At 36.5% G+C, this 11,917-nt stretch overlaps 1 pseudogene; it reads right to left on the bottom strand.

Moving 5' to 3' along the window:
* Positions 1-5,342: 5,342 nt before the first annotated feature.
* LOC106980236 (DNA ligase 3-like) lies at positions 5,343-8,224 on the bottom strand (annotated as a pseudogene).
* Positions 8,225-11,917: the final 3,693 nt, after the last annotated feature.

Here is an 11,917-nt window from a genome sequence, read left to right as displayed (position 1 = left end):
GGCATTAGTGGCTTATAAGAAGAGACACAAAAGACCTTGCTTCCTCTCTGTGCTCTCTGCCATAAGAATAAAATGAAGAGACAGTCATGTGCAAATCAGGAAGAAGGCCTTCACCCAGAACTCCACTATGCTGGGACTCTGATCTCAGATTTCCTAGCCTCTAGAACTGTGAGACACAAATTTCTGTTTTTTAGGGTGCTCATTCTTATTGTATTCGTTATAGCAGCCTGAACTAAGACATATATGAACAGATGATTAATGACAAAAACACTTAGCTAAATAGTTCCTCACAAAAATCAAAGAGATATCCATTAAGAAAATGAGATTCTCTAGTTAATTCATCCTCTTTAATTTAACCCTTAATGGCTTAGTCCATGAATTTATGCAGTTGCTTTAAGACATTTTGGGTTTCTGGAATGGATTAAAAAAAATGTTTTTAGCAGGGGCACCTAGGTGGCTCAGTTGGTTAAGCATCTGACTCTTGATTTCAGGTTAGGTCACGATCTCACAGTTTGTGAGTTTGAGCTCCACATCAGTCTCCACAGTATTAGCTCAGAGCCTGCTTGGGATTCTCCCTCTCAGCCTTTCTCTCGGCCTCTCTCCTGTGCTCTCTCTCAAAATAAATAAATAAACTTTAAAGAATTTTTTTTAGCATATCAATAAATTGCTGCACTTGCTTGCTACCATTTTATGTAATTACCACCAGGGGATGGATTTTGTGTTTTTGAGAACTAAAGAGGACTAACAAATTCAGAACAATGATATATAGTAATTGTATTTTTTATTTTTTATAAAAAGAGTTTAATAACTATAATTTAATTTTATTCTTATGTGAATTTTATTGTAAAACTATTTAGATTCATACTTCCTTTTGTACCATGCAATAAAACTAATCTAAAGTAGAATATTATGGCCAATTCTTAATTCTTAAATTTCAGTTTAGTTGTAAAATACTATATTTAACAATATACATAAATATATTAACAGTAATGTAGGCAAAAGTAATTATGCTTAATGACAAATGAAATGTCTCAGAATATATAACAATATCAAACTTCAAACCTTTAACAATATAGACTTGAAATATATGAAGCAAAAAAGCAAAGAATTTCAAAGAGAGATTGACAAATTTTTAATCATAGTGTAAACTTTTAATAAATGTGTCTCAGAATCTGCTGAGTCATGCAAGAAGAAACTTAGTGAAGATACAGAAAAATTGACCACAATAAGTAAGCTTAATTGAATTTATTTTTATAAAAAATTCATATCAAAAATAGAGAATAAGGATTATTTTTAAGCACTGACCACATATAAACTGACCACATATTAAACCCTAAAAGAACTTTTAATAAATGCAAAATAAACAATATCATGCAGTAAAAATTCATTAGAAGGATGCATTATTATTAGAAATAGGAATCTAATTTGGTCAATAAGATCTGATAAATTTTGAATCTAAAGTCATACATTTAAATAGTTTGTGAATCAAATAGGAAATCCTAATGAAAATCACAAACTATTTAGAAGTGATAAATAGCTGGGATGCCTGGGCAGCTCAAATCAGTTAAGCATCCAACTCTTTGTTTTGGCTCAGATCATGATCTCACAGTTTGTGAGTTCAAGCCCCGCATTGGGCTCCATACTGACAATGTGGAGCCTGCTTGAGATTCTCTCTCTCCCTCTCTCTCTGCCTCTGTCTGCCCCTCTCTCTCTCAAAATAAAGAATACTCTCTCTTTCTCTCGTTCTCTCTCTCTCCCTCTCTCTTTCTCTCTCTCTCTCTCTCTCTCTCTCTCACACACACACACACACACACACACACACACACACTTCTAGGTAGAGACAACATTATGAACAGGTTATGGCGGGGGTGTAGGGGTGTGTGTGTGTGTGTGTGTGAAGTGATCATCAGACTTGCACGGTGAAGCTTCAGTTTAGAAGACACATATAGCCTGAAATCCATTTGTTAGAAAATAATTATAAAAATAATAATGAAGTGTAAGATTTCTCCTTCAGGTCAGGAAAACTGAAACTGGATCTGATCTCTTACCTTAAACAATTAGAAAACTGAACAATACATATGAAACAGTGATTTTCAAAAATTGGACAGCAGTCAAGACAAAATAGTAAGATCTGAGAAAAGAGGATTAAATAAGGTAAGCTGTGTGATTACCTCCAATTTCACAATGAAGATAGTTTCCAGGATGAAGCACAGGGAGAGGATCTAGTGATTAACAAGACAGAATTCAGATGTCAGAGGCCAAAGTGCTAAAATTCATAATGAAGAACACCAGAGAAAAGACCATTGCATACGCAGAGAGCTCCAGAGATTTATAAAGGATTCTTCCAGAGACTTCAACTAAATACCAATTGGTGGTATTAAAATAAATGAAAAAAAAATCAATATCCAAACTATAAACTTAACAAAGTCTGACATTGAATCAAAAGTGACCAGGCATGAAAGATGCAGAAAAATAAAAACAATAATGAGGATAAAAAGTAATCAATAGAAACACAACCAGAAATAACAAATATGGGAGAATTAGCAGATAGCATTGAATATGTGCAATAAATATTTACCATATGCTCAATGTGAAGAAGAAAACCTGAGGTTGTTCAAGAGAGATATGGAAGATACAAAAATGGTCCAAATCCAGGTTTTAGAGATAAAATTTAGTCTTGTATAAGATGAAAAATACATAAGATGTGTTTAATGGCAGAATAGACATAGTGGAAGAAAAAAAAAACAGTAATCTTGAAGACATGGCAATAGAAACTATCCAGAATGAAATTCAGAGAGAAAAAGGAATTTTTTTTAAAAAAAGGAGCAATGTGGCAGTGAGAAAACACCAAGAATTCTAACATGTGTAATTGGAGTCCCAGAAAGATTGGAGAGAAAGGGTAGGGAAGTTGAAGATATTTGAAGAAATACTGGCCAGTATTTTCCAATTCTGATAAAAGTCTAAAGCTATAGATCCAAGAAACCCAGTAAACCTCTGTCAGAAGAAATCTATACCAAGACATATTATGACACATTTGCATTAAACCAGTGATTACAGAGAAAATCTTCAAAACTAGAGGTAGGAAAAAGTCCCATTTCACACAAAAGAAAAAAAATAACGACGGCACATTTCTCCTCAGAAACAATATAAATCAGAGAAGAGCACAACGTTATCTTTATAATAGAGAAAAAATTACCAACTTGGAATTATCTACCAAGTAAAAATATATTTTGTAAGCAAAGGTGAAATAATTTTAAGATATAGAAAAGCTTAGAGTATAATCACCAGTAGACTACCACTATACTAGTCATCATTGTGACTATAAGAAATGTTAGAGAGAATCCCTTAGTGAGAAGAAAAAAATGCCCAATACAAATTAGATAAAATTACATAAAAGAATGAAAAGCATGAGAAATGGAAAATGTGTTGGTAAATGCAATATATTTTTTGTATTTTGTAAATTCCTTTAAAATATTAACTTTTTAAGGAAATAATAAAAATGTGTTGTGGGTTTTTAAGATAAGTAAAAGGAAAATGTATGACAATAGTACAAAGTTCAATAAGGGTGAAATGAAACGATGTCTTAACATTATTATATTACAGATTGGTATACTATTATCAATTGTATAGACTATGACAAGTTAGACTATGATAAATTAAATCCTAATACAACCAGAATAGAGAGGTGTGTTTAGTAAGCCAATTAAGGAGATGAAATTGAATCATAAGGAACAGTTTGAGAGAAGTGTGAAAAACAGGAAAAAGGGAACAAGAACAGAAGGTAGGAAGACAGAAAATTAAACCCTACCATATCAATAATAAAGTTAAATTTAAGCAATCTAAAAATTCATTTGAAAGGCAGAGATTGTTAACTTGGTTAATAAAGCCAAAGCCCAACTACATGCTGCAATAAACCAACTTTAAATATAATCATAAAGATACCTTAAAAGTAAAAGGATGAAAATAGATACACCATGCTAACAATAGCAGAAGAAAACTGAGAAGGCTATAATACTATAAGAAAGTAGATTTTAAAGTAGAATGTTACCAGGGATAAAGATCACTTCATAATGGTAAAGAAGTTAATTCAATTAAAGTGAATAACAATCCTAAATTTTTATGTTTCTAATAACTGAGATTCAAATTATATGAAACAAAAACTGACAGCTCTGAAAGAATTAAAGAAATCAACAATTATAGTTGGAAATTTCATTAATATTCCCACACCCACCCATGTACACCCCACTAACTGATAGAATAATAAAAGAAAATTATTAAGACTATAGAAGACATGAGCAGTGCAATTAACTATTTTGACCTGATTTACCCAATAACATTTTTTAAATACATAAAACATTTAATAAGATACATCATATTCTAGGCCATAAAAAGAAATGCCAATAAATTTTTTAAATTTCACATAACACCAATTATTTACTCTGACCACAATGGACTTAAATTAGAAATCAATAAGAGAATGATATCTGGAAAATCCCCCAGTATTTAGAATCCAATCAACACACTCCTAAATAATCCACAGGTCAAAAAAATATCACAAGGGAATTTAGAAAGTATTTTTAAAATTAGGGATAGTTAAAACACATCATAGAAAATTTTGAGATGCAGCAAAAGCAGTGCTTAATGAGAATTTTGAAAACCCTAGGAATTGTTTTATTTTGTAGAGACAAACTGATTCTAAAAGCTATTTGGAAAATCAAAGATTTAGAATATGCAGAACGATTTTGAAAATTATTAACAAACTTGAAATAGATAAAGTATTTTATTCAATACTTAATAGACTGCTACAGTTTTCTAGACATCATGGCTTTAGAATAAATGAATATTAGGTCATTGAAACAGCATAAAGAATCTCAAAATACACTCTAATATGTATAATTATTTGAATTTTTTTAACTACAAGATATTTTATTTGTAGGAAAAAAACACATTTTTTAAATGTTTTATTTATTTATTTTGAGAGAGAGAAAGAGAGAAAGAAAGAATCACAAACAGGTTCCACACTGTAAGCACTGAACCTGACATAAGACTCAATCCTACGAACTGTGGGATCCTGACCTGAGCCTATATTGAGTCAGTTACTAAACTGAGCCATCCAAGTGCCCCCAAAACAGTTATTTTAAAAGAAAACAACAAGGCAACAACCCAGCACCCAGATCTGAAAGATCTGTGTAAAACAGCAAGAAAAATAGACTTCACTAATGGCACCCACCCCAGCTGACTCTTGGTTGGGAAGATACCAAACGTGGTTGGTGGGTTCTGGAAGGTGCACTGCTCCAAGAAAGGCTGTCCTCCCCCACTACCCATGATGGAGAGGGAGGACCTCAGTCCTGGAAGGGACCTACCAGCCTCCGTTTCCAAATATGTGCCCAAATCCACTATGGGGAGACCTGGTGAGCGTCAGGATTCTTGTCCCTGCTACCCAGCACATGTGTGGCTGAGGCCATATCAAATTCCTGCATCAGGTCTTCATTGAATGCCACAAAATAGCATTTGACATGGCTGAAATCTGGTGTGGATGGTGGCAGATAGAGCCATAATCTATGTGGAAAATGTCCACAAGCAAGCACCTTTGCTCAGCACAGGTTCTCATCAGGAACCTTCTGCTTCTTTCCCACTTTCACAGGGGAAGGCTTCCCTATCAGCTTGTTGCCTCCTTTGCTGTTGGGGCTCAGCCTCCCTCTTGCCTTCTTAGCATTGGTGGAGGGCTGCTTTGGGCGGGAGGGCCCAAAGCAGCCCTCCACCAATTTGGGGAGGCTGTGGAGGCCTTGCAAGACCCAGAATGAGGTACCCTCATTCTCTCCACTGCTGTCCCCTGTAGAGGAGCTCCCCTCCTGTCCAACTGCCACAGTGAAGTCTACCCTCTCTTTAGACTGCCGGTGTAGCTCCTTGAATTGGGACCAGTTAGTGGCAGATTTCCAGTCCTTATCCTGCAGTGATGGAATCTGATGGAGATGATCCCCACAGCTGTGTGAGCCTCCTATTTGGAGAATTCAGTCCCTGCCATCTGCCACACAGCAGCTTTCTTTGGGTCTGGGGCGATGAAGTCAGGATAGTAGATCTTGTGTCCTTTTCATATCCTTCAGTACCAGCCCTTCCAACACCTCTCACATCACCCAATTTATCATGTTGGTCAAGTCTGAAGCTTTAGTGACTTTCTTCATTTCTGAGAACATGATCTGGTTGGGAATTTCAACCATGTTATCATGAAGAAACTTCTGCTGCTTGCACAGAGGCCTGTCCTTCAACTTGACATTGAAGTAGGTAAAATAAAAAACAAACAGGCAGACATTAGCATCCTGGAAGGCAGCTTTCTTACGCACTCCAGGAATCCCAAAGGGCAGAAGTTTGGCTGTCCTAGTGTTAATCAGGAGCACCTCAAAGTCTAAGATCATGTTGTGCCCCCAGGGAAAGCCTGGTGGATGTAGTCCTTAAGCTGGGCCACCTTGTGAGGCAAGACAGGATTCAATATGCGGCTGAAGTAGCTGAAGTGGTCCCCATTATTATGCTCCTGGACTCACTCCCCATCATACTTAATTTTAGACAGCATGCCATTAGAGCATGTCTTTATCACATGCTTGATGGACTTGCAGGCCTCAGCCAGCAAGGGCTGCACTGGCATCATCAGTGATGGCTGGATGCTCAGAGCTTATCTCTGGCCTGGCTCCTTCTCCACCTCCTGCTCATTGCAGAGGACCTGCTACATCATGTCCTGCAGGTTGTGTGATGCTTTATAGGCAACAGGAGTCAAGGGCATTGAACACATGTTTTGCACCCAAGTTCATCCTTGGGTTATGTTTGATCAACTTGATGATGCACTTAAGGTCATTGGCTGTGTACCTGGAGGCAGTGTCCTGCAGGGCCTGTTGCTGCTCATTCTCCTTGGTGAGCTTGGAGAGCTGAAGGAGGAAGTTGTCCACCTCTTGGATGTTAAGGAGACTCTTGGCACCTGGGAGGACAGACTTGCTCTGCTCAAAGAAGATTCTGGTTGTCTCTGATACCTAACCTGCTCTAGGTCTCATGCCATATCATTTGGGTTGCAGTGCAAAGTTAGGCTGAAAAGCTTTACAGTCTGCTTATTATTTAAGTTGTAAATACTCCTAATAACACCTGGCAGCAGCAGCTTAACTTTTAGGTACACGTCACTGTGGAAACCATCTCCTGCCAAACTTTTCCAAAGGAAGTTCTGGATGATCTGGGTCATCCTATTATAGCAAGGATTTTCAGCCACAATGGTGCACAACTTCCAAAACTCACGTAGCAGATCATCCTTGTGCTTGGGGTCCCATTTGCTTGAGGACAGACTTGCCTTAGGGGTCAAGCTCAAGTGGGCTTCCCCAGAGTTGTTGGGCTTGGATGAAAATCCAGAAAATTTCTGGGGATTGATATTGATGACAAATGAGGTACCTTTCATTGGAGATGTCACCTGGCCAGTGGCTGTCATCTTCACCTGGACAACAGCTTTCTTTGGTGTGCTTATTGCCTTAGAAGACAGATCTACAATGTGTTGGCTTATCTGTTCCTTCTCATTATCTTCCAGCTTCTCCCAGCCTTCCAGCTTGTAAGGTCGTCAGTACTTTTTGTGGCAGCCTTGGTCCACTCCAGTTTCTCAAATGTGCATTTTTAAATGTGATACCACTTCTTCATATTCCTGCTGGACTCTGAGAAAGGATTGAGCACCACTTTGCTGATCCAGCATACACTTTTCACAATCTTTTCCTTGCGTTTTTTGCAGCCAGCCATGCCATGCTTGGCATAGTCCACACAGAGCCATTGTTCAGCCATCTCACGGGCTGCTGCAGAGTCCCACATGCAACTTTGGCAAGAAAATAAGGCAGGTAGCACGTGGTCTTAGATTACCTTCCTGGAATGACAGAACAGACTTTCATCTCTGCCCATGAAACAGATTTGTTTGTGACCAGTGGCTGAATTGTCTTATGTCAGACCAATGATGTTCTCAGAATATGCACAGTTCTTTACAGCAGAGTGCAGGGAGCTTTGGTGGGAAGAGGATCTTGAAAGCCAAAATCCTATATCTCACAGAATGGTTGGGAAAATTAAAATAAGTCCATGGATGGGCTGGCTGGCAGGGGAATGGTTCTGAACTCTCTGCCTTCCCCCTCCTCCAGGGCACACCGCAGGCCTCAGACCAGGCACCTGCAGGCCACGAGTGCCACTTCAGTTGTCTGTAGTCATTTGATTTCATTAATGGGGTTAAGGCAATTCAGTGAGGAAAATACACTTTTTCAAGAAACGGTGCTGGATATACAAATGCAAAAAAACAAAACAAAACAAAAAAACCTTCACTTCACACTAAATGTATTACTGTGGATCATAGAGCTAAATGTAAGATCCAAAAAGACATGGGGGGCACCTGGGTGGCTCAGTTGGTTAAGCATCTGACTTCGGCTCAGGTCATGATCTCACAGTCTGTGAGCTCGAGCCCCGCGTCAGGCTCTGTGCTGACAGCTCAGAGCCTGGAGCTTACTTCGGATTCTGTGTCTCCCTGTCTCTCTCTGGCCCTCCCCTGCTCATGCTCTGTCTCTCTGTCTCAAACAAACAAACAAACAAACAAAAATCACATCAAGATCTAAAATGACATTGAGTTTGGTGAAGACTTTTAGGTGAGAACTGAAAAGAATGTGCTATAAAAAATAATCCATTTTCATCAAAGTAGAATAATGCTTTTCAAAAGAAATTTAAGAAATCAAAAAGAACAACCATAGACTGTGAAAATATATTTATAAAACCTATGTCTAAAAACGGACTTAGGTCTAGAATACATGAAGCACACAACCCAGTAACAGTAAGACAAACAACAAAATGGGCGAAATATTTGAATAAACACTTTCCAGAGTAAATATATAGATAGAAAATAAGTACATGAAAAGATCATTAGTCGTTAGGACAATGCAAATTTAAATCACAATGAGATAATTGTATACACCCTGTGAAATAGATAAAATTGAAAAGGTTGTTCCTACCAAGTTTTAGCAGGGAATCAGAGCAACAGGAATTCTCATGTAGTGCTCGTGGAAATGTAAACAGTACTACTTTGGAAAACAGTTTGGCATTTTCATAAAAATTTAAACACAGATTTACCATATGAAACAGCCATCCCATTACAAGATATTTAGCTAAGAGAAATAGCCAACACACCAGTCTTTCTAGTTAATATATTTGTATTATACAGAAATTGAAGGCAATCCAAAATCCTTCAATATTGAATGGATTAACAAATTTGTATAATCTGTACAATAATATTCATCAATAAGAACAAAATACTGACACATGCCTCAAAATACATGTATTCCAAAAGAAGTACGTTCAGTGAAGAAACCAAGCCCCAAAAAGTGTAACATGCTCTCAGTTTTAAATGATATAAAATTTTAGAAATTAACAATAATCTGTATTGATGGGACACATACCACTGGTTGTCTGAGAGATTAAGCAATGGGAAGAAAGAGTATGGATGCATTACAAAAGAGCATGACAGAAATGTCCAATATCTTAATTATGCTGATTGTTTCACAGGTGGATAAGTATGTCAAAATACATCAAATCATTACCTTAAAATATGTCCACTTCCTTTCATGTCAAGCATATCTCAATAAATGTATAAACTATAATAGCAAAGTAAACCCAAAACAAATATTACAAAAGAAAGAATAGAAGTAAGAGTAAAGATTGTTGAAATAGAAAACATTACCAAGAAAAAACCAAACCAAACAAACAAACAAACAAATAGAACAAAACACAAGAATGAATCAACCAGAATCAAAGACTGGTTATTTAAAAAGACAAATGAAATAGTCATCCGGCAATGTAATTAGAGGAAAAAAATAAACTACTTAATAATATGTATTAGGAATTAAGAGAATAACAAGGTTTATTAGAGAGGTATAAAATCATAAGAAATGATATCAACTCTTTAGTACTAATGTTTAAAACATAGATAATATGGACAATTCCCAGAAGAGTAAATTTTACCAATTTAAAAATCAATTGAAACAGAAATAAACTTACAACCATTATTCATTTGTCAAAGTGTATTAGCAACTTGGCTCCAGACTGACACAATCTTACTGGCAAGTGTTTATCAAACTTTTAATGAAATTGTCACCTATATTGTATTCACTTTTATACAGAAAGGCTACCTAGGAGACATTTTCCAAGGCGTTTTGGAGGCTAAGCAGAAATTATATCAAAACTTCATGAAGAGATTGGCAAATGGTGTTTTTCTCAGAAATGCAAGAACAATTTCATGTTATAAAACACTGATTAAAAGAGTAATATTATTTTATCAGTAGATTCAAGGAAAAATATTCAACTTCATTTAACACTCATTTGATAATATAATATTCAGGACAACTAAAAATGGAAAAAAAGTCCTCACCTTCATACAGCATCTCTATCAAAAACCTCTAGGAAAATGCACAATTGAGTATAGAAGCATTATTTATAAAGTCAAAAAGAATTTTAAGGATACCTGATATTACTCCTCTTCTTCAACACAGTGTTACAAGTCCTAGTCTTTGTAATGGGACAAGAAATAACACATAAGAACAGTAAGGATTTGAAAGGAAGAACTGCATTCTTATTTTTCAGAGAGAATGTGACTAAGTACATAGACAATCCAAGATCTGTTCCAGTCTATTAGAATCAGAGAATTCAGCAAAATTGTTGGAAATTAATCAATAGATTAAAAAAATAGCTTTTCTGTTGATCAATATATCAATAGAAATCTCTTAGTTGGAGTATCCCCTGGAAGCAGAACCTAAAACAAGAATTTAGGTGCAACCAATTTATTTTTGACATGAACTCAAGAAGCAGTAGTCAGGAAGTGGGAGAGTGAACAAGGAGAGGAGAAAAAGTCAATACAGGGGTGAATTATTGAGGTCACTGCTGTGAACAATGGGTGTTTGATTTTACTGTGACAACTGAGAAGCATACAAAATTTCAGAATTACTGGTTGAAAGGAGAGGACACTGGGTCATTTATCCATGGCTCCTGTCTCCCAGGTTGGGGTTTATTCTTGATGGCATCAGCTTCCCCAAACTTCTCTGCTGTGTGTGTGGTATGTGCCAAGTAGACTTCTGTGGATTCAGAGAAAGCCCTGAAAGGCTTTCACATGGAATTATCTGCCACAACTAAATCTGAAGTCAGAGGTGAGTGGAGGGGATGCTACATAAGACTCCAAAGGCATCAGTGACAGCCAAGAAGATAATATAGGTTTCCTAAAATATTTGCAATCACAGTAGCATATATCTATCTGTGTGTCTGTGTCTATCTATCTAACATTAAGCCCAATAAAAGACTTGTGAAATCATTGCAGAGAAAATGGAGAGGTGTCATGGTCATAGATGGGAAGACTCGCTATTGTAAAGACATCATTTAACCCCAAATTTAACAATAAATTCAAAGTAATTAAAATTTGAAAACACTGCAGTGATCTTTGGGGGACTTGACAAGATACATGCATAGGGAGGCAAATGTGATGGAAGCAAATGGGAACGGGATTAGCCAAGATAATTGAATGAGAATCAGGAAGGAGGACGTGCCCTCTACCAGATTTTAAGACTTATTACAAAGCTAGAGAAACATTTAAGAAGTGTTTTTGATGCAGGGAGAGGGGAAAACATGTAATTTAAGGGCAAACTGGGAGATTTACTCGCAACCCACTTAACTGCTAAAGCATTAGTGTCTATATATGTAAAGAACAATGAATGAATAAGTAAAAAGACAGCCCAATTGCAAAATGGGTAAAGGACATGAGCCAGAAATCTGCTGAATAGGAATCCCAAATATACAATAAAACATGAAAACAGATCACTAGTAATCAGGGAAATGAAAACTAAATACCAATTATATATGATTTCACATTTATCAAAGTAGGAAA

The sequence above is a fragment of the Acinonyx jubatus genome, chromosome C2, assembly GCF_027475565.1.
Source record: "Acinonyx jubatus isolate Ajub_Pintada_27869175 chromosome C2, VMU_Ajub_asm_v1.0, whole genome shotgun sequence".
Classification (NCBI taxonomy): Eukaryota; Metazoa; Chordata; class Mammalia; order Carnivora; family Felidae; genus Acinonyx; species Acinonyx jubatus.
The sequence above is the reverse complement of the archived record's forward strand: the minus strand, read 5'-3'. Positions and strand labels throughout refer to the sequence as shown.